This window comes from Galeopterus variegatus, unplaced genomic scaffold, assembly GCF_000696425.1.
Source record: "Galeopterus variegatus unplaced genomic scaffold, G_variegatus-3.0.2 Scaffold1051, whole genome shotgun sequence".
NCBI lineage: Eukaryota > Metazoa > Chordata > Mammalia > Dermoptera > Cynocephalidae > Galeopterus > Galeopterus variegatus.
Window position 1 is genome coordinate 418930 of NW_007727162.1, and position 621 is coordinate 419550.

The window sequence follows — 621 nt, forward strand, 5'->3', positions numbered from 1 at the left end:
CACACACACACACACACACACACAGCAACTTGAAAGGAACAGGATGATGTACTGGAAACAGAAGAAAACTTCAAAATTTTTTCAGAAAGTTGGAGATATTCACTCATAAATAAAGAACAGATTTACATTTAAGAGAAAGGAACAAAAAATAAAAAAGAGCTACTTGAAATAAAAAATGTAAATAAGGGAAAGTGGATTGAAATATACAATTGAGGACATCTCATGGAAAAATAAAAGCAAAACGTTTAAGAGAGAAAAGTAGAATAGACCAGAAATAAAGAAAATCAATCCAGAAAGCCTACTATTCTAATACAGTAATAAGTGCTTAAGAAAAAGACATCAAAAAATCTGGGCAAGGGTGGAGAGGGCTGAAAGAAAGAATTAGAAGTTTTCTCTCTTCTAAACAATTCGTGTTTCAATGTGAAAGTGCTCACTGAATGTCCAGTAAAATAAAGGGAAAAATTCACACAAGATACATTATCATGAAGCATCAGAACACAAGAAAGAGAAAACAAAATTTGCATAATGGAAAAAAAAGATTCCTAAAGCAACAGTGGAACATAGAATTGAAAAATGTTTTGTAAAATACAAGAGAAAATGATATTTAACCTAGAATTCTCT